At 40.5% G+C, this 23,560-nt stretch overlaps 1 long non-coding RNA gene across 3 annotated transcripts in view; it reads right to left on the bottom strand.

Moving 5' to 3' along the window:
- LOC134338430 (uncharacterized) overlaps nt 1-23,248 on the bottom strand; it is a 159,776-nt gene extending 136,528 nt beyond the window's left edge. For 2 of the 3 annotated variants that reach the window (XR_010016227.1, XR_010016225.1), the window contains exons 1-3: nt 23,030-23,248; nt 21,935-22,069; nt 15,118-15,212 (exon numbers count right to left, since the gene is read on the bottom strand). This is a non-coding gene — a long non-coding RNA (uncharacterized LOC134338430). Of the gene's footprint in view, nt 1-15,117; nt 15,213-21,934; nt 22,070-22,195; nt 22,447-23,029 lie in introns of those variants that run through there. The other variant, XR_010016226.1, reaches the window with a different exon arrangement.
- Between the last annotated feature and the right edge of the window lie 312 nt (nt 23,249-23,560).

The raw sequence follows: 23,560 nt of genomic DNA, 5'->3' as shown, positions 1-23,560 counted from the left end.
GAGGTGATTGATCAGTTCATAGCCTAAGGTAGAAGGAGATGAGTTATTAACTTCAGACTTTCTGCATAATCACTCAAAGTGTTGAAATGATCTGCATGTAACGAGAGCTGTATAACTCATCGCCTTCTACCTTAGGCCACGAACTTATCAATCGTCCCTCGTAGATCACTCCACAGCTATAGCTTTTGACATCCTTCCTCAGCAGCAAGATCAAGATCACTTCCTCACGGTCATCTCCAGTTCTGGAGTTAACTGCAAAATTACTAATCATACCTCCTTTATAAACATCCAAATCACTAGTTTAAAATATAAAACCAAAACTTCCAGCAGCAATGCTTGTTGCACACGGCTAATTTCCAATCAGATAAACATCCCTCCACTACAACCTTGTCTCAAAAGCCAAAACAATTTTGTCTCCAATTGTTCAGCTTGCTTTGGATTCCAAATGACTTAACTGCCTGGATCAGATGACCCAGTTAAGTACTTTAAAGTCAACATTGACAGCATCTGTTTTATTGCCTTCATTATTCCTCTTAATTATCTCCTCAAAAAATCAATCAAATAAGGCAGGATACAAAGCCATGTTGACCATTCCTATCCTTTAGCAATTTCTCCAATAATTTCCCCAACACTGACGTAAAAATCACCACAGTGTAATTACTTTACTTATCCCTACTGCACTTGTTAAATAAAGAAACATCATTACCTATCTTCCAGCCTTCTGTTACCTCACCTGTAGCTAACAAAATACAAAAAATCTTCACACAGGCCCCAACTATTTCCTCCTTTTGTCTTTTTATATAGAGATAAAACAGGGTAATAGGCCCTTTCAGCCTGACACGTCCATACTGCCCAATTACACCCATGTGACAAATCAATCGAGTAATGCCTATGTCTTTGGAATGTGGGAGGAAAGCAAAGCACCTGAAGAAAACCTATCCAGTTTCAGGGTAAATGTACAAACCCCTGTGGAACTGGACCTGGGTCACTAGCACTGTAATGGTGCTACACTGATCAACTATGTTACCATGTAATCCCTGCAACATAGAATGAAGTTCATCCATCCTGGAGATGCATCAAGCCTTAAATTGAACCACTGAACCCATTTCGCTATTGCTTTCAGCAAATTAACCTCCCCTCCCTTATATATTCAAGAACCAAACAAAATATGAATGTAAGCCAATCTGATTGCACCAAGTGTCCAGTTATGAAAAATCACCCGACAGTTGACATAGAAAACCCATAAATTATCCTGTGCCCTTGTTAGATTTAGCCAATCTTTAGTAGTATTGTGAAATTCCTGCTGCCAGAATACAACATAATGCATGACCCATCAAGCATTATGGAATATATACTATAATGGACATATACAAGTTTGAAACAGAGGTTTTGGAGAACTTTTGCAGGCAAATTGTTACGTAGAACATAGAAATTTACAGCACATTATAGGCCCTTCGGCCCACAAAGCTGTGCCAACCATGTAACCTAGTCTAGAATTTTCCTAGCGCATAGCCTCCATTTTTCTAAGCTCCATGTACCTATCTAAGAGTCTCTTAAAAGACCCTATTGTATCCACTTCCACCACCGCCGCCACCAACAGTGCATTCCACACACCCACCACTCTCTGTGTGAAAAACTTACCTCTGATATCCCCTCAGTACTATTTCCAAGCACCTTAAAACTATGCCCCCTCATGTTAGCTGCTTCAGCCTTGGGAAAAAACCTCTGGCTATCCACACAATCAATGCCTCTCATCATCTTATACACCTCTATCAGGTCGCCTCTCATCCTCCGTCGCTCCAGGGAGAAAAGGCCAAGTTCACTCAACCTATACTCGTAAAGTATGCCCTCCAATCCAGGCAACATCCTTGTAAATCTTCTCTGCACACTCTCTATAGTATCCACATCCTTCCTGTAGAGAGGTAACCAGAACTGAACACAGTACTCCAAGTGGGGTCTGACCAAGGTCTTGTATAACTGTAACATTATCTCATGGCTCTTGAACTCAATCACATAGTTGATAAATGCCAACACACCGTACGCCTTCTTAACAACACTGTCAACCTCCACAGCAGCTTTGAGTGCCCTATCGACACAGACCCCAAGATCTCTCAGATCTCTACACTGCCAAGAGTCTTACCATTTATATTACATTCTGCCTTCAAATCGGACCTATCAAAATGAACCACTTGGGTTGAACTCCATCTGCCACTTCTCAGCCCAGTTCTGCAGCTTATCAATGTCCCGCTGTAACCTCTGATAACCCTCCAGACTATCCACAACACTTCCCAACGTTTGTGTCATCAGCAAACTTACTAACCCAAATACATCAAGTATCTTTCCCCCAAAAAATCTTAATAACTAAAATATTTTATCTTACTTTTGCTATTCTTACCTCAACTTACAGTAAACAATTGCTATGAATTGAAACTTTCAAACATTTTTACAATTCTTTATCTGCATAAAAGGTAATTTTTCAATATTTGGTCTGCACTTTTCAAAAAATAAAAGGTTCTGAAAATAACGACATACTTTTTACTTCAATTATTTTGTTGCTGTATTTTACCAGACTAATCTCATTTTCTCTAACTCCAGTCAATTACAAGACCATTTCATACCAAAATATCAAAGTATATTTGTTATATTAAACCCAATCAATTTACATATTAATAGTTTTAATTAAGCAATTGTAATTGTCCAATAATCAGAAATTTTCACCATGAATTCTAAGTACTAATGCCACATATGTTGCAACATTTAAAATCAAAGCATCATATTTTGTGACACATCATTTTTTTGCTTCATAATTAATATTATAGCGTAACCTGATATTTATTCAGGTTTGTTGTTGCAGCCACGAAAAACTAATGGGCTGAATAATATCGGCTGCTGCCAGCAGTTCCCACTGGCTACTATTAGCCTCAGCACAGGTAGCTCACTGGTAAAGGACAAAAGGTCTTTATCAACAGATGTCTTTCTGAAGCAGTGATATCTCCATTGACTTTATTGCAGTATTTTACCAGACTAATCCCAAGTATTTTTATACTCCAGTTAATAACACATTCTGATAGATGTAGAGTAATAGATGGATTATGCTGTTGAACTACCATTTGTTTATTTATTGAGATACAGTGCAGAGTCATCGTCGTCGTGGCTATCCCTCGAGGTCGAGAATGATGGTCTTCGTTCTGTTGATCTACTGATGGGCTCTCAAGTGGCTTATGAGTCCAATCTTGGCTTTGAAAGTTCTTCCGCATTCAGGACAGGTAGTTCCAGATAGCAGATGGAGCTTCGGTTGTTGCTGCCTCTCTTTCCATTTTCTTCTCTTTTCTTCTAATTCTGCACATCTGTTGGCTTTGAAAGTTGCTGTTCCTTCTCGGATGACAGCTTGCCAGAGTTTCCTGTCCTTGGCATTGGTTCCCCAATTGTTGATGTCGATGTTACATTTCTTCATGTTAGCTTTTAAGACGTCTTTGAATCTCTTCTGTTGTCCGCCTCTTTTATGTTTGCCTTCTTTAAGCTGGGAGTAGAAGATTTGTTTCAGCAGACTTTCATCCGAACAACATGACCGCTTCATCTTAGTTGGTTCAGTGGAGAGTAGCGTTGAACCACACCACCCAGTAATCCCCCGTTAATCTGAGACTATCAGTGACTAATTAACCTATCAACTGGTACGCCTTTGGATTGTGAGAGGAAACCGAAATACCCAGAGGAAACCCACGCGGATATGGGGAGAATGTACAAACCCCTAGCAGGCAGCAGTGGGAATTGAACCCAGGTTACTGGTACTATAAACCATTGTGCTAGCCACTACACTACCGTGCTGCCCCAGCAATTTAAACTTCTACAGTCAAACAATGAGCATTGCCTAGATAGGAAACGCTAGGGGTGAACAGGGATCTGGCTTCACAGGAATATAGCTTCACATCAAAACCTTTTGGCACTGAATAATCTCCTTATTATCTGCAACAGGCCTGTGTAGATAAGCCACACTTCAAGAACCTCCATGTATATCAGGAGTTTGTGCACAGGATTGAAAGCTCTGGCACTTCAATGTAGCACTGGGAGAGTTACTGCTGCGGTTACTGAGGTAAAAAAATCAATTTTGCATTCTTGCTTTGAGACCATAAGACATAGGAGCAGAATTAGGCCATTTGGCCCATCGAGTCTGCTCCAGCATTCAATCACAGCTGATTTATCTGCCCTCTCAAACCCATTCTCCTGCCTTCACCCCATAACCTTTGACGCCCTTACTAATCAAAAACCTAAAATTACAATATCGCAGGAACTATAATTACTTCTTTCTGCTTTTTTACGAGGCTGCACAGCCTGGAGTTTATGAGGAAAGATGTCAGTTAATTATCTTTGAATTATTTAGTTGTAATTGATTTTTAAATTATTTTTTAATGTTTTATTGAATTGTTTACTGAACTTTAAGATATATCTAAATATCAGCAACTTTTAACAATTGTAAAAAGTACCCCATGTGTTAAAATTCCACCCGTTAGCAATTAGGTTTTGGTTTCTCAGTTTCAAACTAACTGATGCATCATCTATATTTCAAAGCCCCAATGAGCATCAAAGGCTGTGCTGTGAATTGCCCTTCTTTTATCCTGCTTATTAGGACAGTTTAATGATTTAATTCCAAAGCCAATCAAACACAAAGAGTCCTCTGCTGATGCACAGGAAGTCATCACTGAAAATACTTAATAGCTACATCCAACTGACCATCTTCTTCAAGGTGGGGACCTTGAACAGATGGGAGCAAAAAGGTTTGTTTAATCAGAATGGGAAGGCATAGATCCCTATGCTCAGAGTTCAAAATGAAATTTATTATCAGAGGACATACAACCCTGAGATTCTTTTTCTATGGACATACTTAGCAAATATCTATAGAACAGCAACTGTAAACAGGATCAATGGACAGCAAACTGTGCAAATGAAGATATAAATAGACAGCAATAATATACAAGCAGAAGATAACAAGATAAAGGCTTCCTTCAGTTAGTCCTGACGAAGGGTCTCGGCCTGAAACGTTGACTGCGCCTCTTCCTATAGATGCTGCTTGGCCTGCTGCGTTCACCAGCAACTTTGATGTGTGTTGTTAAAATACCTTAAACGACTGTTCTTGAACTCGGTGGTGCAAGTCCTGAGGCACCTGTACCTTCAACCTGATGGCAGCAGCAAGAAAAGAGCACGGCCTGGGTGGTGAGGATCTTTGACGATGGATGCTGCTTTCCTACGACAGGGTTTGATGTAGATGTGCTCAATGGTTGGGAACATTTTGCCTTTGATGTACTGGGCTGAATCCACAACCTTTTGAAGGATTTTTCACTCAGAGGCATTGGAGTTCCCGTACCAGGCCGTAATGCAGCCAGTCAGCACACTTTCCATCACACATCTATAGAAGTTTGTAAGGTTTTTGATGACGTGCCGAATCTCCGCAGACTCCTGAGGAAGTAGAGGCACTGTCGTGCTTTCTTTGTGATTATATTTATATAATGGGTCCAGGGCAGGTCCTCTGAGATAGTGACACCCCGGAATTTACAGTTACTGACCCTCTCCACCTCCGATGAGGACTGGCTCATGGACCTCTGGTTTCCCTCCCCTGAAGTCTACAATCAGTTCCTTCGTCATAGTGACATTGAGTGAGAGGTTGTTGCTATTACACCACTCAGACAAATTTACAATCTCCCTCCTGGATGCTGATTCATCACCCCCTTTGATTCAGCCCACAACAGTGGTGTCACCAGCAAATTTGGATAAGGTATTGGAGCTGTACTTAGCCACAAAGTCACAGGTATAAAGCGAGTAGAGCTGGGGTCTAAGTACACGTCCCTGTGGTGCTCCTGTGCTGATGGAGATTGTGGAGGAAGTGCTTTTGCCAATCCGAACTGACTGTGGTCTACAAGTGAGGAAATCCAGGATCCAATTATACAAGGGGGTATCAAGGCCCAGGTCTTAAGTTTACTGATTTGAGGGGCTTATGGTGTTAAATGCTGAGCTGTAATCAATAATGGGCATCTTGACCTATGTATCTTTGCTGTCCAGATGTTTCAGGGTTGTGTGAAGAGCCAATGAGACAACATCTGCTGTAGACCAATTGCTTCAGTATGCAAATTGGAGCATATCCAAGTCGCCACTAAGACAGGAGCTGAAATGCTTCAACACCAGCCTCTCAGAACACTTCATCACTGAGGATGTAAATGCCACTGGCCAATAGTCATTTCGACAGGTTACCATGCTCTTTTTGGGCACTGGAATGATTGAAGCCTGTTGAAGCAGGTGGGTACCACACACTACCAGAGTAAGGGGTTGAAGATAGGGATCTGAGAGTACACCAGCCAGTTGGTACACCATCCAGTTTGTTGCAATGAAATGCACTACTACAATAAAATATGTCTTCACATCAAAACCTGTCAGCAGAGAATAATTTCCTAGCTCCCTGAAACAGGCCTGTGCAGTGACATTACACGTCATAGCACCTACATGTATTTGAAGGGTTCATGTGCAGAATTGCAAGCATTATCTCTGGCACTTCCATATAGTACTGAGAGAATACAATACCGTTAGAGTTACTGAGGTAAAAATTCAACTTTGCTCAGTTGCCTAAAAGTACAATAGAGCAGTATCCTTTAAAGTACCTCATCAGTGGAGTAATGCTTTGGGCTAAGGTTATGAGATTCAAATACTCATATTATTTCTTTAAATTGCATAAGCTGATGTTGGTTAAGGCTCTTGTACAAAAATGTTCATAGGTTTTCTGCAGCAAAACATGTTCTACAATATATCAACTATGTTCTTCACAATAGGCCTGATATACCTTTTACTATAGCAACAGTAATTTTCAATGCATGAACAAGTCAGGAGACAACGTATCTTGTTCCCAGAGTCCCCTGCATTTATTGGCTAATTATTGGGTACTTTGTATTGATTCTGAGTAATAGGTCTCAACTCTAGATCAGGGGTTCTCAACCTAGGGTCCACAAGCCCCTCAGTTAATGGTAAGGGCACATCCAATACATGCACTTTTGCCCAAACTTAACAATAGTGGGAGAATTAGGCTCGACGGAGTGAAGTTACCTGTAATCCATTGCTGGACAGGGTGTTGCCTCAAATTTAAATATTTCAGGAGATTTTTCCTTTTTGTTTCTATTCTTTGTTACTCAGTCTGTATTGCAGAAAGAATTTCCAGAAGGGGTAAAGAATGGTTACTGATGGGCTGCAGAAAACAATCAGAATTTGGATGTAAAAGGTGACACAAAACTTCAAAATCTCCAGGAATTCTTCTTCTATTTTTACTTATAATGAAATTTTGTTCCATTTGCTAATATACACACAAGATCAGACCCTGATTCTTCGAGCATGTCAAATGTACTGTAAAACACCAGGTTCTTCCTCAATTTAATATATCAAAGAAAAGTGTGTACTCCTTTATATAATTTCTCTGAACTTGAAGCTTTTCTTTTTCAGAAGGAGATAAAAATAAATAAATATAAGCTATATGTATTGAGAACTTGTGACCAAGAGTCCTTGCAAGTGAGTCCATAGGTTGTGGGAACATTTCAATGACGGGGCAAGCGAAGATGTGTGAAGTTATCCCCTTTATTTCAGGAGCCTGATGGTTGAGGGGTAATAACTGTCCCTGAAACTGGAGGTGTGAATCCTAAGGCTCGCATACCTTCTTCCTGATGTCAGCAGTGAGAAGAGAGCTTGCCCTGGGTGGTGGAGGTCCCCAAGGATGAATGCTGCTGTCCTGCAACAACATTTGGTGTAGATGTATTCAATGGTAGGGAGAGCTTTACCCGCAATGGCCTGGGCCCTATCCATTACTTTCTTTAGGATTTTCTGTTCAAGGGAATTGGTGTTTTCATACCAGGCTGTGATGTAGCAGTCAATATCACTATACATCTACAGAAGTTTGTCAAAGTTTTAGATGTCATGCCAAATCTTCACAAACTCCTACAGGCACTGCCATGTTTCCCACGTTGGACCCAGGACAGGTCCTCCGAAATAATAATACTGTACCGTGGAATTTAAAGTTGCGGACTCCTCCATCTCTAATCTCTCGATGAGGACTGGCTCATGAACCTCTGGTTTCTTCCTCCTGAAGTCAATAATCAGCAATCAGCTCCTTGGCCTTGCTGACATTGAGTAAGAGATTGTTGTTATGGCACCACTCAGCCAGATTTTCAATCTCCCTCCTGTGTACTGATTCATAACCACCTTTGATTCGGCCTGCGTCAGCGGTGTCGTCAGCAAACTTGAATATGGCGTTGGGGCTACGCTTAGGTACGCAGTCATAGTGTGAAGTGAGTAGTGCAGGGGGCTAAGCGCGCAGCCTTGTGCTGATGGGAGCAAGGGAGAAGTTGGAAGATAACAGAGGGGGCTAAATATGAATATGCAAAAATATTTACCCAATTGATGCAAACCTGTGGAAAGCATAAAACTATTACTTATTCATTATCTCTTCTGTCAGCAGTACTGTACCAGAGAATCCCATATTTGAATCTCCCAGTCAAATCTTTCTGGATAATGTCACTTGTTGTGTTAAAACGCCAATTGCCATAAAAAGAATATTTAAAATTCCTAGCCGTACGTGTACGCTAGCTATGTGACACAAGTAATTAGCCAACCTTTTCAAAGCATGAAGTAGGGTTCTTCTTCAGGTGTGGTCTATGTCCTGGGTCAATAATATTCACTGGGGAAGTTCATTTCACAACTGGTTATCACCCTATGAAAAACTGTACAGTACGTTAGGCTTCTCTATTCATTTTCAGGTCAGGATCTGTTTGTCTAGTCCCTGTTCGGCTCTGTTAAGGCTCACTCAACAAGAATAGTTGTTGTTTCACTGGCAAACCCGACCTCAACTTCCACTTCTGAGCTTTTCAGAGCAGTTATTTGAAGCTTCACATATAAATTAACTCAGCATTATCACGTTAATCTCACTCTGTTTTTCCTTCAAAATATTCTCTCAATACCTTAAACAGATAACAACAGAAACTTCAAAAAATAAAACACCAGAAGTACATTGGAAACACCTTAAGGAGTAACCTTTTGTGTGGCAATATAATTTATTAGTTCATGAAGAACCATTTTTTTGTGAACAAGTCCGAGCTTTATTCTTTTGACATTCTACTTTTGGGAAAGTTACTTAAAATACCAGCTTATCCAGTAGCAACAGGTTTGCACAATAATAACAACTCTGTGAATTGGATTAAGGATTGCTCATTTTCATTAATTTATCCCTGCCAGTATGCTAATCTCTAAAGATGAAAACAATATGTTTAGTTTCTTTAGTCCTGACGAAGGGTCTCGGCCTGAAACGTCGACTGCGCCTCTTCCTATAGATGCTGCTTGGCCTGCTGCGTTCACCAGCAACTTTGATGTATGTTGTTTAGTTTCTTTTGTTGTTTTAACATGAAAATGATTGGGAGTTTCCAATTTAGGATACTTGTAAGCATTATTGTCATGCCATCTAAATAGTTGTTAATTAGAAACATCTTTTGAGCTCTTTTTCTTCCTGTTGATTAACTGTTGGTACCTAGGATTGGTTTGCATGAGCAGTGCTCACCAAGGATAGAGATTTCCTGGAAAATAATTCCATGTTTCAATTTTCATCCACCAAACAGTGGAGTCAGAATAGGATTGCATATTGATATACTGGCTAAGTATCTTCAAAGGTATTGAGTGGCATGTTCCCAAATTATTTTATAAAATGTATCTGATTTTGCTAAATGCCCACTAAAGCAGCTTCCTGTTAATTAATTTTACTATTACATTCTGACAGGCCACCATAATGGTACAATTTATAAAGTTACAGCTATCTATAAAATAATGGAAACAATGAAATATAACCTCTGTAAGAGTTTACATATTGCACTGTACTGTTGCCACAAAAAAAAACAAACTTTATGGCATACGTGAGTGATGATAAACCTGATTCTGATATGGGTCTCAATTGTGGGCTGAGTGTGGGGAGGGGGCAGGGAGAGGGGAATCATGGTTGGGAAAAGGGGAAGGGAGAGGGGAGGGAGCAGAGAGATATTCTGTAATGATCAATAAACCAATTGTTTGGAATCAAATGACCTTGCCTGGTGTTTCAGGGCTGGGTGCGTCTGCACTCTTGCCACCTCATGCCCCGGAATTCCTTCTCTGCCACCTGTCCCACACACCTCCCATGGCGCTCCACCCTCGCCATTGCCAACATCCTTTGCTCCCTCCAGATTTACAAACTCACTCTCTGCTCGACGTTGGCAAATACAGTCCTGTGCAAAAGTTTTAGGCACCCTAGCTATATAAGTGACTAAGCCTTTTGCACCAAACTGTGTGTTTTACCCACTGCATCCAGACTAATACATTGTTATTACTTACCTCAAGAATGGCGTCCTTTTATCATCCTGAATCACAATGGAAATCAGTCACAGAAATTGTGAATCATGAATAATAATTAAATTAATGTGAAACGTTATTGTTCACAATAATAGCCAGCTTGTATAAAGACTTGAACTCCTTGGTTGTGTTTTGGCCTTGTGATGTCCTCAAGCTTAAACACTTTATACCTTATACTTTATTGTCGCCAAACAATTGATACTAGAACGTACAATCATCACAGTGATATTTGAATCTGCGCTTCCCGCTCCCTGGATTATGAATATTAAAAATAGTAAAAACTAGTAAATATTAAAAATTTAAATTATAAATCATAAATATAAAATAGAACAAAGGAAAGTAAGGTAGTGCAAAAAAACCGAGAGGCAGGTCCGGATATTTGGAGGGTACGGCTCAGATTAAATGCCCTATGTTGACGTTATTTAAACACAGTGCACACTATCAGTGAAAAAGTCAATGTCTTGAGGAAGTCAAAAGTGCTTGAGAAATGCAGCTAATTTTACTTATGTATGCCGTGCATACATTGTCTTATTGATTCGATTTTTTTTAACCCATACTTTATCCCCACTATAAATGGTCTACGTATAAATACTGTCAAAGAGTCTTACAGCCCTTCGGCCTGAATTGTAAATGTCGACAATCTTGCCCAGTGAGCTAGTCCCAGCTGTCTGCATCTGGCCCACGGCGCCCTAATCCTTGTATGCTGCTGCAAGCAAGATTTTCATTACACCTGCACATATATGTACTTGCGTACATGAAAATAAACTCGACTTTGACTTCTCTCTGCCTACCTATCTGGGTGGCTTTTAAATGTTGCCAATGTGCCCACCTCGACCACTATTTTTGGTAGCCCATTCCAAATACATGCTGTCCCTTGCATGGAAAAGCCACCCCTTTTAAATGTCTTCCCTCTGATCTTAAACCTGTGCCCTCTAGTTTCAGCACCTCTCCCTCAAAAAAAGACAATGTGCTTTCATCCTGTTCATGCCTCTCGCAATCTCACACCGTATACCTCTGTACTTTTAATAATGCCTTTTAACAACACAACTATGGAGAACTTACTTGGCCAAATTTCATGTTTTTAAAATGCCTCAAGACACTTCAGGGGAATGCTACAAAGCGGCTTAAAATATGTCCACGCAAACACGAGGAAATCTGCAGGTGCGGGAAATTCAAGCAACACACACAACAAGCATTTTTTGTGTGTGTTGCTAAAATATGACCAGCTGAGGGGCAGTCCATACAAGCTCGCCAGCCCTCTCTGACATTCAGTACAGGTCATGGCTGCTCTGATCTGTAGCCTCAACTCTATTTTCTTGCCCAACGCCCATAATTCTGATCTTGTTGCAGTCGAGAAATATTCCTTTCTCAGCGTCGAACCTATTTAGCAACACATCATCCACAGCAACTTAGGGTTGGGTATTCCAAAGAGAACGGCCGTTTGAAAGAATAAATTCTTCCATATCTCAGCCTTTATCCTGAGAGTGTGAACACTCATACTCTATGGAGTACTACACTTCCTTATCACAGAAAGTTACCCAGCACAAAAGCAGACCCTTCAGCCCACTATGCTGTCTGTTGTACCTATCTACACTGATACCATTTTCCCTCATTAGGGTAGGTGTGCTTTGGTGATTCAGTTGCTTGTCTCAATGTTCCGTTCATTTTGTGAGTGAAACCATCCTCGCAGTAAGTGTCAAGCTGTGTCAGTATCAGTGGCCACTTTATTAGGTACACCTGTACACCTGCTCCTTAATGCAAATATCTAATCAGCCAATCACATGGCAGCAACTCAATGCATAAGCGTATTCAGACATGGTCAAAAGGTTCAGTTGCTCTTCAGACCACATATCAGAACATGGAAGAAGTGCGATCTGTGCGACTTTGACCGTGGAATGATTGTCTGTGCCAGGCAAGGTGGTTTGACATTTCCACGGAAAGCAGTCTCTAGCGTTTACAGGGAATGTCAACCTGATGGCAGGAACATTGACTTCTCTAACTTCCGCTAATGCCCCACCTCCCTCTCGTATCCCATCCATTATTTATTTACATACACACATTCTTTTTCTCTCTCTCCTTTTCCTCCCTCTGTCCCTCTCACTATACCCCTTGCCCATCCTCTGGTTCCCCATCCCCTTTTCCTTCTCCCTGGGCCTCCTGTCCCATGATCCTCTCATATCCCTTTTGCCAATCACCTGTCCAGCTCTTGGCTCCATCCCTCCCCCTCCTGTCTTCTCCTATCATTTTTGGATCTCCCCTTCCCCCTCCTCCTCCCACTTTCAAATCTCTTACTAACTCTTCCTTCAGTTAGTCCTGACAAAGGGTCTCGGCCTGAAATGTTGACCGTACCTTTTCCTAGAGATGCTGCTTGGCCTGCTGCGTTCACCAGCAACTTTGATGTGTGTTGCTTGATTGCTTTGTGTGCATGTTTGGAAACAGTTCTATTTCTATCTTTAATATCTCTATCTTTCCCTTTCAGGGTTCTTTTGAAGACCCTGACCTGGAGTTACACACTGACTATGGTTCTTTGCGGGAATGGGACCCGCTCTTGGGGTTTCATAACTGGCTGTTACTCGGCACGCCAAGAGCACAGCCTAAGAGCTTTGCTCGCCTTTGGAGGTCAGAAATTTCGTGGCTCTGGAGATGGGGGGGATCGGAAGTCGGTGTCCAGGCAGGAGATTGGTGTGTCATGGGAGTCAGAAGATCTAAGACTGTGAGCTCAGAGACCCAAGGTCTTTGGGCACAGAGCTCGGAAAAAGCGACACAACGGACTTTTAATATCGTAAGCCAGCGAGTTGTTTGTTATGACTCCCCTTTCGCTGTGAAACAGAGACATCTCTTTCTCCCTTATTAGGGAGAGAGAGAGAGACCCTATGGTATGTCAAATACTGGGTGAACGAGTAGTCTTCGGAATACTGCAAGGCTGTGTCTTTGCTGTTGCTTTGCTCACGCTTGAATGCTCAGTGGTGGGTGAGGATGATTTTTTTGCTGGTGGGGGGACAGGGGAATCGTTGCTTCCTGCCACATACGTGCGGGAGGGAGGGGAGCTGGGGGTGGGGGTTCTTTGGGGTTCTAACATTTAACTGTCATTCATTCTTTGGGGGCACTCCTGTGTTTTTCATGGATGGTTGCGAAGAAAAATCATTTCAGGATGTACATTGTATACATTTCTCTGACATTAAATATACCTTTGAAACTTTTGAAACCTTTGAATAACCACACATAACAACAGTGGTGTTCAGAAGAGCATCTGTGAATTCACAACAAGTCGAACTTTGAAGTGGATGGGCTACAGCAGCAAACGATAACGAAAATACAGTCAGTGGCCACTTTATTTGGTACAGAAGGTACCTCATAAAGTGGCCACAGAGTGTTTATTTCACAAAGATCATCTTTAATCTTCTAAATGCCAAGTGAGCTATCAAACAAAATGTCATCAAACTAAACAGAGGTCTCAAGGAAGGGCTGTTAGGGATGTAGTTGCGGATGGAACGTTCATCAGGATTTAAACATTATCCGAAGTTTATGTTTGTATCATAACGTGAATGTTCATTTCACCATGATTCTATGCCATTGCTGCACATCCGTCACACACCATCTCATAAAGAAGTTGAACCTTAATGGAGTTATGGTATCCAAATCTCCAAGAGCTCTTAGTTCCGTCCCTCATTCTATAATTATGAGTCTAGACAGTGAGGTGCAACCGTCGGTATTGATGCAGCCCTGGATTCCGCCTTCACCCAACAAGCTCATTTGTACGTCTCCCAGCTGGATCGACCAGCTCTGTTTTCTCCTTCTTGGTCTGGGTATGAGGAGGCTGCGTGTACTGCCCTATATCCCTATTAATTACTTGCAGGCATCCTTTCCTAGTATCACGTTTGTTTAAACACCCCTTTTGCATTATCCACTGGAGAAAATAAACTAACGTTTTTAAAAAAGATATATATATATGGCTATAGAGAAATGCTAGATGCAAATGTGGGTGAAAACCTGACTACTGTTTGCAGAGTTTACACCAATGGGTGTTATAAACCTCAGCAACTGATATTGCTCCATCTTCAACAGCTCAGTGGGTTGTTTTAGGAGAGAAGCCAGATTCTGTGTATACTGTACTTCGTTCCATTGTAATTTTATTATAAAACTATAAAACAACTGAACTAAAAACTGCCTTGGAAATTTCATTTCCTATCCAGATGGATACTGTTAGAAATTTAACAGCTTGGTGTTTATTTCGCTCCATTCAAACGTGATAAAAATATAAAGTGCTGAATATTACAGCTCAATACATAGTCAATTTTAACCCTTTTTCTGCCACACACCCATAAGCTCATTTCCTGTTGACAAAGAAGAAACAGCATTGCATCTATTTAAGCATTAATCCAGGTGGCATTTAGACAGGAGACAGTTTTACTCATAAAACTGTTCATTATTTATGCATCTCTTATAATGCTTTCAAAATGGTCATGCTTTCAGTATCCCAGGGACCTAGGAGACCTTGCTGACAGATGACCCCTCCCAAGTTTCTATATTTCAAGCAGAGACATTCATTCAGGTTTGTACACATTGATGCCATCAATAGCCCCAGGTCCGTTAACATGAAAGCATATCTAATCAACAAACTAATAAAAAAATGAAATATGCTATAATACAAGCAAAAAGACAAACACAAAATTAGTTCAAAGAAATACAGTGTTTCAGCACTTGGTGAATTTGAATAATTTCTACCTGCATCTAACCTCTTGATCCCAACGTTCTCTCTGCAATCACTGGATTTTCTTATATCCGAGTTCTCTGATTAGCTTGTGCATCACGTCTTCAATCTGCAAAATCAAAAAAAAACACAACTTTGAACTAAAGCACCAACTTTTTGGCGCAAACTCGAGGAAATCTGCAGATGCTGGAAACTCAAGCCACACACATGAAAGTTGCTGGTGAACACAGCAGGCCAGGCTGTACCTCTTCCTGGAAATGCTGCCTGGCCTGCTGCATTCACCAGCAACTTTGATGTGTGTGACCAACTTTTTGGTGTCAGTTTAAAATGCAACATTTATATTCCCAGCAGCAAGATTTGACAAATGGTGATAACTTGCAGCAAGTGGGCCTTCATTACGAAGAAGCCAACGGCTTCTAAGATCAAAGTGCATTACAAGGCCTGAAATGTCGACTGCACCTCTTCCTATAGATGCTGCTTGGCCTGCTGCGTTCACCAGCAACCTTGATGTATGTTGCATTACAAGGCGGATATCTTGAAGATAGTCATTGAAGTACTCTCACCCCACTTGGTGCACCAATGCAATCTCAATGACAAAATCAACACTGGAAGTGATTTGACATGAACTTCAATGTCTTGCACACTATTCTGGCCATAAAATCTAAAACATGATGTTGGGGGACAGATGACTGAGTATTTAACTCCCCAATACACTCAATGTCCATTTTATGCGGCACCTCCTGTACCTAATAAAGTGGCCACTGAGTGTATGTTCATGGTCTTCTGCTGCTGTAACCCATCTACTTCAAGTGTTGATGTATTGTGTGTTCAGAGATGCTCTTCTGCACACCACTGCTGTTCTGCACGGTAATTAAAGTTACTGTCACTTTCATTTCAGATTGTACCAGTCTGGCAATTCTCCTCTCATTGCCAAGACATTTTTGCCCACAGAACAGCCGCTCATATGATGTTTTTTTTTGTTTCTCAGACCATTCCCGGTAAAGTCTAGAGACTGTTGTGCATGAAAATCCCAACTGATCAGCATTCTCTGAACGACTAAACCTCTTGACTATGTCTGCATGCTTTTATCCTATGAGTTGCTGCTACGTGACAGGTTGATTAGATATTGGCATTAACAAGCAGGTGTACAGGTGTACCTAATAAACTGGCCTCTGTGGGCAGAAGCGCAGTAACCAGTATCATTTGTAATGATTTTTAATGTAGACATCATTATGTTTCAAGGATGTCTCAGGGCCTCAGTAAGACTCACCCCCTCCGTTCAATGTTAAATCATAGCTTTTAAACTTTTAAACTAAGATTTTTTCTTTAATTTCCTTTGCCATTTCAGTTTTCATTCCAATATCACCTGTATGTCTCAACCTTTTAAACTAAGATTTTTTCTTTAATTTCCTTTGCCATTTCAGTTTTCATTCCAATATCACCTGTATGTCTCAACCTTTGTTGTCTATAAAATGTTTACACAGTGAGTTAAAACCTCTTTTACTTTGCTGATTTGCTCTGTAGAAGGTGCCAAACTGAAAACTATATTGGGGAGTGTGAAGAAGATGCTCTTGATCCTTCTGAATAATTACTACAGCATCCAGAATGTGCTATTTTTCTTCCAATGCCGATTGCAAAATCAGAGCATTAAGAATCCTCACAAAGGACAGAATGAGCGAGAAAGAGATTGAGAGGTTATCTTATTATAATTCTAGCCACAGCAAAATGCAGCTCTACAAAAGAAAATGTGGCAACTAGTTTAAATAAACAAGGGCAAGATAAGGTGGATATGCAAGATGGGGAAGATCAGGTAAATTAGTACAGGTTTTAAACAAGCTATTTGTTGGGGTGGCTAAGATTCATTCACTGTACCTGGCAAAGAAGACAGGCTCTCTTCTTGCTGCTGCCATCAGGAAGGAGGTACGGGAGCCTTAGGACCCACACCACTAGATTCAGGAGCAGTGGTTACCTTTCAATGATCTGGCTCCTGAACCTGCGAGGCTAACCTTTATTTAATTTATTGCGATATTGCACAGAATAGACCCTTCCAGCCCCTCAAGCCGTAACCCCCCCCCACCAGAATCTCCCGATTTAATCTAAGCCTAGTCACAGGATAATTTAAGGAAACCAAATCACCCGGAGGAAACACATGCAGTCACAGGGAGAACATATACAAACACCTTACAGGCAGTGACGGGAATTGAACCCAGGTCTCCTGTACTGTAAAGCGTTGTGCTAAGCTCTACACTTCCAGTGACTTGCCTCAACACTGAATTGACACCACAACCTATGGACCAACTTTCAAAGCTCTACAACTCATGTTCTCGGCATTTATTAGAAGTTTGCCTATTTATTTATTGCATTTGCGCAGTCTGTCTTGTACATTGGTTGTTTGTCACTCTCTGTGTGTAGTTTATTGATTGTATTGTATTTCTTTGTTCTACTGTGAATGCCTGTACACGGTGACATACAAGTATTTTGATACTTACAATGATTTACTTTGAACTCTTTAATGGTCCCACCCACAAAGCTTAACTCCACAAAAAAAATGATATTGACTTTCCTAATGTAACAATGCCACTGACTTTGCGATGTGATTCCCAATCTCCCTGTCTCCCCCTCTCCCGACCCCCTGAATTTTCCTGCATCCTCCGAAGTTTCAGCCATTGAGTTGATATGATCCCAGCAGCCCGCGTGTGCTGAAGCTCTCAACAAAAGTCACATAAAGCATTTGACCTCTCTGGCGGAGGGTGAGCGTTAAAGACCTCCAATACCATGCATGCAACCTTCAGCCCTGCTCTGGGAATCCTGTCTGAAGACCTAATATATTATATATTGCTATTAATATTGCAACAAGTTTCTTTATAATGAATACACGCAACTTAAAGTATTTTTTTTCATTGAACTTACACTATGCTAATACGGCTTTCAAACCAGTAAAAGAAATGATGCTGGGGCCTTTTTTTTTAGCCTTCGGACAACCTTTCCCCTCTACCCCCAGAGTGTACGTGATGAATTACGAGCCGGTATAGACTGATTATACAGCCTCTTTGCCGCAGGCTGAACATTCTGTCACTTTAAGTCAGTAAATATTTGCAATTTATCCCCGAGATGAGCCGAACAAAGTACAACTCCCCAGCACCACCCCGCAGAGTTCCTGTCTCGGCGTCATCTACACTCAGGGGTTGCGGGAGCTTCAGGGTCTCAGTGCTCGCCGCTGGTTCTCTCCGACCCGCAGTAATCCAAGGTTTGATGCATCTCTGTAAATGGGCGCGCTGCTAGCAACGGGACCAGTGTCGCTCCTCTCTGACCTGCCGGCTCTGCCATTGACTGGACGTGTTGGTGCCGCCACAGAATAAACAAATATGTGGAAAAAAACCTGAAATGGCACTAGGCCAGTGACAAGCGTTGAGTTACTGGAATCGTGTTACTGAAGCGCCAAATAGAACGAGCCGTGCGCGTTAATAACAGCGTCTTTGCAGGAACGAAATCAATATTTGGATTTGTGTACCTTTCCTGGTTTGAACGTGAATTATTAATTATTTCATGGCAGGTTTTTAAGAGCGCTTTTGAAATGACTTAAAAGGACCCTGTCATAACTATACACAGAAATGCTGAGATTTACAACTTCAAGTAAAATGTTTTTGTTTGCACTCATCTGCCTGCAATGCACTTTCTCTTTAACTGTTACACTTTTACTCTGCACTTTTTTTTATTTTTACTGCCTCCATGTACTTTTGCATGAAATGATCGGTCTGGATGATACGCAAACAAAATTTTTTCACTGATCAGTCCTTGTGACGATAATAAACCAATAGTAATAATAAAGTTGTAAGTCTATCAGCATCAGTCCCCATTTGCAAGAAACCACGGGAGCTCAGACACATAGACATATATAAGGCAATGTGTCGATAGGCAAGGAGAAACGTAATAAAAATAACACCGTCGTGCATTTATTAAACGTAGTCGTTCGCATCGACAGCGCAAGCATTCCTTTTAGATCTGACTAGCAAGTCCATAAACTCACAGAAGAACCTTTAAATAAGTAAACAATTTTACTACCGACCGCGGGATTAATGTTTAATATGAGACGCGTGCTTCTGAGGTGTTCTGTTGAAAGTAAAATACTACAATCTAGATGAATAAACATTTGCCGCGAACAAACTACTGATAATACAGCGGTAAAAATCGATATATTTCCCGGACTGAAGAGCCAGCAACTAGCCAAATTTTAAAGATCTGCTGTGCAAATCTCACCGAGTCAACAGTGAAAGTCCAGTGCCACAATGTGAAGTTTAATTCCACTTTAGGCACGGTTTCCGTCAAACACATCAAGTTTCACCGGCAGTTTTACTGCAGCTTCAGACCTCTCGGGTAGACGACAGAGAGCATTAAACACCCCAGACAATATTTATTGATTATTTTCAGTCTGCGCCTAAAGTTGATCGTCCAACAATTATATAGAAAGAATTTAGGGAGATGGGAGCGGGGCTACTGGGAAAATACCCACCCCAAGCTAAAATAATATAAATGCCCATCGTTTATGTCGTCGAAAATTATTTAGCACGGCGAATTTCATTCACGTGCAAAGTACTAAAGCACTTTTAAATTTCTTAAGTATTATACTTATTGGTAATCGTTTGCCGATTTTTAATTTCTATTCACAGAAAGAATGGACGCCCTTTATAGATTTTACTTTCGTTTCCCGCGTGTTATTTCATTCTTGCTAGTAAATGCGAGGTGATTTGGAAGTAACTTCGACATCAGTTCATTCGCTTGAATAAAATTGTTCTCCCAATAATAATAGAAGAGGTAAATGTAGAATTCATCTAAATTCACTTGACTTTACCCCTTTGTAGAATATGATTTAAACCCCGCTTCGTTAACTGGTTAATTAATCAAAAGTGTGTTTATTATTTTGTTTAGACCAAATTCTTTGTGTATTCTTTTCGTCGACATTTTAAAAATCAGCTTTATGTTGCACTTGTCTCAACAATTATTACCGGTACCTGCCGAAAAAGGCACTCGATAGATTTAACACTTTTGCTCAGCTTTTCGCTTTTAGTTCAAAGTACACAAATTGATCGGCTTTTCTTGAAAATGTACTTATTCGGGGTACCAAGCGACATTGCAAGAGAAACAATTCATGAAATATTGTAACGCAAGTCCTTAATGAGTGGGGACGCACAACTTCAACTAGCCGTTTTTCTTTTCAAAGAAAATAATGTGTAACTGGCAGAAAACCGCGTGTTATATGTGAATAGGAATTAATAAACGGACCGGTTCTAAAGCAACTGAAGTCGCAATTTGTCCGTTAATTTGTTACAAGTTTATTATTATTAAAGTTGAATCCTATCGCTGCATAGAACTGGACTGGCCGAACACAAACAGTGCAATTAACTAAGCCTTTTTTTGTTTCCTTCAAAAATTGTAACATTGAAATATCTGTGCCACAGGTCCTTGGCGAAGTCTGAACCCAAGAATATTCCATAACTCTCCCGTCCAGTATAGGTTATTGATTTCCATTAAACAAATTCCATATAAAATAACAGTATCTACTCAGCTAAATTATGTATGTAAACAGCGCAACGCATCGATTTTCTTGCTATTTGCACGAGAAAGGACGTCTGTTTCTAACCAGACAAGTGACGCGAATTCTGTAATTTGAGAAAGTCTCGGGATAGTTATTTATTAATAATCGCCGTGGAAATAGAATTTTGAGCATGCCAGTAAATTGTGAGCTCTGCATAATTACTGCAGAATAAAATAGATTCTATTTATTGTTAAAATGGTGGGTGAATTTTAAGCCAGTAAAATTGCAGCAACACCAACCTGAGCCACGCAAATATCTATTCATCTGTATACAGTACATAAATAAAGCAGTTAAATATTGTTCCCAAGATTATTTTCTCCCTGTAGTCTGAAATTATATTATTTTAATTGTTAAAAGCACAATTCATTGTTGTCCCTTTCTCTAAACCATCCCCTCGTTTCTGAGAATGCTTTCAAAAGGACATCGGGGCGAATTAAAACCGAATTAAAACTTATTTCATTTTAATACTTCCTGCTTCGTTCCAGTTTTTACTGGCAATATTTATACTATCATCTCTACTTTAAACAGACGGCTGCTAATTGGCAGGCAATCTAAGATTTTTCGGAGAATGACAGATCTGGGAAAACCAGTGGTCTCCGTCGCTGATTTCGGAAGTGAGATCGTGAACAAATGCATATTGATTGTGATTGTATAATCTGTGGCCGGATTTCTTGAAATGTAGCCCTGTAAACATCCGCCCGAGAGCGAAATATACACTAAGCATTGTGCTTTTGAATTTTCTTGCCCTTTTGCTGTAAACTTAACTTTCCTTAGCATTATATATTTTATGAGAGCTGGATAACTGCAAATTGATAATGTTTTCACCGCAACCCTTCCCCCCACTATTGTCACAATAATAAATGCCTGTACGGGAGGACGCAGCAAATGATGATGTGTGTCTGTGTGATGATCTGACTTACATCGTGAAAGTACGGGCCATTTGTGGGGCTGGTTTTCAATTTTCCCCTTTGTTATCGCCTGGTTCGGCGAAGTGAAGGCAAAGCCCCAATCCCGGACCGTGAGCTGACAGCGCCCTCTAAAGGACAAAGGGAGAGTAGGTTACCACCACCCCACGACCCTCCTCCACCCCAGCCCAGGGACATCATCCTTCCCTGACATAAATGCTCCACTAAAACTAAAAAGGAAAAGGAATATTAAAGCAATCAGGAGACCTTTAATGCTTCGCGCCATGCCGTCAGAGGAAAAGTGCAAGAATAATTTCCGACCGATTAACTTACTTGAGTAAACTGGATTTTTTTCCTATTAACTCAATAGCAGTCCGTGTATGTGTAATAACGAACGCGTTAGAGTGCTGGGTATTAGAGAACAGCGTCTATCTGCAACTCTGAGTATAATGCCGGAGTGGCGTAACTCTGCGAAAATAACATGATTTAACTTCAATGAAAATACCTCTATCCAGTGACGAATACAAAAAAATCTGCGCTTTTTGGTTAAGACTTTAGCGATTAATTCAAAGCATACGCATTATGTCTGCTTACTTTGCTATTAATTATGTAGTCTGGTGTAAGATTACAATATTGCTGTAACGGAGCGAGATAGTCCTCTTTGAAGCGAATGACATAGTATTTGGAGTTACTTGTTTTTAGGGCGCTGGAATTTATTTTAAGGCCACAATTCGTTTCCTTCGAGCGTCCTTCTTAAAGCCGGCCAGTTCTCCATCTTAATACACGGAGTACTGCAAGTACTCCTGCAGACTCTACCGCTCGCATGAAGATAATCCTATCTTCACTTGGTGCTCTGTCAACATACAGTGCATTTTAAAAATCAGTACGATAATTTCGTGATCGCAGTTAAAATAAAACGCACTCAAATTTTGTAATTCTACAATTGGTGCAGCATTTGTTTACAAAATGCAAATATCTAAGCCTATCGGACTGGAAATGATATCAACTATTTTATCGATTATGCGACAACAGAAACTGTAACACACAATATTACACTGATTCCTAGCACAATGCAATGAAAGGAAATTCCATTATCTCTTAGCCCATCACTGGCGCAGTTGCCGATGACCCACAACTTGGCTATCTTCTATTTTAAACAAACTTGCTTTCAGAATTTCATTTCAAACCGAATTTGTACCCATTTTAAGATTCATCGCGCACTTCGCATTCGTCAGCTATGTATGTGAGGGATTTAGAGTTACTGTTTTTTTTATTCCGTGAAAGTTTAAAGTTATCAGTTGCCCACAGGTGATTAATCTCGTACAAAAAAAATATTACATTCAGGAAAAACAACTCATTTCCTGATTGAGTTAGATTCTTGTCGCTGCGCGGAGAATGATCCAAGCGCATGGACGGGTAATTACCAACCTCGGAAAAGTTCCGGAGCTGACGCCTTCAAAAACAATGTAAACTTGAAACGTTCAATTCATACTTTCGTCAGACGTGCTTCGAAATTGAGAATACTTAGCCACACAGCGATAGTTAAAACAAAATTACAAGCTTACAACGCTGCAAATGAAAAAAAAATACCCTTTAATGTGAGTTTTTTTATTATTAATTTTGCTTTTGCCAGCGCCGCAGCGCCGACGTTGCTTCTCTCTCTGTGAGGAAGTGGGAGTGTTGAAAACTGTTAATGTGTTTATTGAGTTTAATAGCACTTGAAGTGAGTTCAGTCCCTGAACCCACACTTTGTTACTTATTAACCTAACAACACGGTCTCAAAGCACGTGCCTACAAAAATTTATTCTGACCGGTTAATTCAGAATGGCACTACGAAAAATATTTTGGGGCAAAACGTATTTGTGTTGAAATATCTTTCATATAATTAGCAACTATTTAATCATGTTGATCTTATAAATAAGAACAACTTGTTTATATCATTTACATTCATTTTATGTT

This window comes from Mobula hypostoma, chromosome 27, assembly GCF_963921235.1.
Source record: "Mobula hypostoma chromosome 27, sMobHyp1.1, whole genome shotgun sequence".
Lineage (NCBI taxonomy): Eukaryota > Metazoa > Chordata > Chondrichthyes > Myliobatiformes > Myliobatidae > Mobula > Mobula hypostoma.
This window is presented reverse-complemented; position numbering and strand designations above follow the sequence as displayed.